The 2014-nt window shown below is 51.2% G+C and overlaps 1 pseudogene; it reads left to right on the top strand.

Moving 5' to 3' along the window:
* On the top strand, nt 246–1678 carry Gm12892 (predicted gene 12892; annotated as a pseudogene).

Here is a 2014-nt window from a genome sequence, read left to right on the forward strand (position 1 = left end):
CTGAGACTGCCTTTTAAACAAGTTAAATTAAATCAAAGAATTGACAGCCAGCAGATAAAGTTTTAACCATTTTTTTTCAACATGAAACACTGAACAACAATCATTCAAACAACAAAACAAAACAAACATAAATAGACAGACATATGGACAAATGGTGCACCAAGGACAGACAATATACAGAGAGGGAATAGAACCTGATGTTTCAAAGGGACCCAGATATCTTAACCAGAACTAAGAATATCTCCGAGCTGCAAGCACAGGCATCCATCGCCCCTGCTCCATCCGGCATCCCGCCCGCTGCCGCCGCCATGCCCTTCTCCAACAGCCATAATATGCAGAAGCTGTGCTTCCCGGCCGAGGATGAGTTCCCTGATCTGAGTAGCCACAACAACCATATGGCCAAGGTGCTGACCCCGGAGCTGTACGCCAAGCTCCGTGCCAAGTGCATGCCAAGTGGCTTTACTTTGGACGACACCATTCAGACTGGCGTAGACAATCCGGGCCACCCGTATATCATGACAGTGGGTGCAGTGGCGGGCGACTAGGAGAGTTACGTATTCAAAGACCTCTTCGACCCCATTATTGAGGAGCAGCACGGCGGCAGCTACCAGCCCAGTGATGAGCACAAGACCGACCTCAACCCAGACAACCTGCAGGGTGGCGATGACCTGGACCCCAACTACATGCTGAGCTCGCGAGTGCACACAGGCCGCAGCATCCGCCACTTGTGTCTCCCCCCGCACTGCAGCCATGGGGAGCGCTGCGCCATCAAGAAGCTGGCAGTAGAAGCTCTGTCCAGCCTAGATGGCGACCTGTCTGGCAGGTACTACACGCTCAAGAGCATGACTGAGGCGGAGCAGCAGCAGCTCATTGACGACCCCTTCCTCTTCGATAAGCCTGTGTCGCCTCTGCTGCTGGCCTCCGGCATGGCCCGCGACTGGCTGGATGCTCGTGGCATATGGCACAATGACAATAAGACTTTCCTGGTGTGGATTAACGAGAAGGACCACCTGCGAGTCATCTCCATGCAGAAGGGGGGCAACATGAAGGAAGTGTTCACCCGATTCTGCACCGGCCTCACTCAGATCGAAACTCTCTTCAAGTCCAAGAACTATGAGTTCATGTGGAATCCTCACCTGGGCTACATCCTCACATGCCCATCCAACCTGGGCACCGGACTGCGGGCAGGTGTGCACATCAAGCTGCCCCACCTGGGGAAGCACGAGAAGTTCTCGGAGGTGCTCAAGCGGCTACGACTTCAGAAGCGAGGCACAGGTGGCGTGGACACCGCTGCTGTCGGTGGGGTGTTTGATGTCTCCAACGCTGAGCGCCTGGGCTTCTCGGAGGTGGAACTGGTGCAGATGGTGGTGGACGGAGTGAAACTACTCATTGAGATGGAGCAACGGCTCGAGCAGGGTCAGGCAATCGATGACCTCATGCCGGCCCAGAAGTGAAGCCTGGCCCTCGCCACCATCAGGCTGCCACTTCTTAACTTATTACCCGGGCAGTGCCCGCCATGCATCCTTGATGTTTGCCGCCTGGTGGCTGAGCCCTTAGCCTCGCTGTAGAGACTTCTGTCGCCCTGGGTAGAGTTTTTTTTTTTTTTTTTTTTTTTTTTTTTTTTTGATGGCTAAGCTGTTGCTGACACTGAAAATAAACTAGGGTTTGGCCTGCCCTAAAAAAAAAAAAAAAAAAAAAAAAAAAGAATATCTCCATAGGAGCCAGAGAGGAAGCAAGACGTCTCCCAATGTCCTTCTGTCTCTAGGAGAGCTCTGACATAGCTTATTTTCATTTTCCCTCTTTTTTTGCTAAAAGGCCCCAAACAGGGGATAACTGCTTTTCTGAAACTTATTCTCTCACTCTCATGTTCAAATTCTAATTCTTTATCTCCTTCTTCTGGGAATTCTGCCAGAGAAGGGAGAGGAGGCACAGTGGTAGCTTCTGTTAGTTACTCCCCAATAAGAAAAGATAGTTGCAGGGACCGCATTGACACCCTCATTAGCTAGTTTATCAT

Source organism: Mus musculus, chromosome 4 (genome assembly GCF_000001635.26).
Source record: "Mus musculus strain C57BL/6J chromosome 4, GRCm38.p6 C57BL/6J".
NCBI lineage: Eukaryota > Metazoa > Chordata > Mammalia > Rodentia > Muridae > Mus > Mus musculus.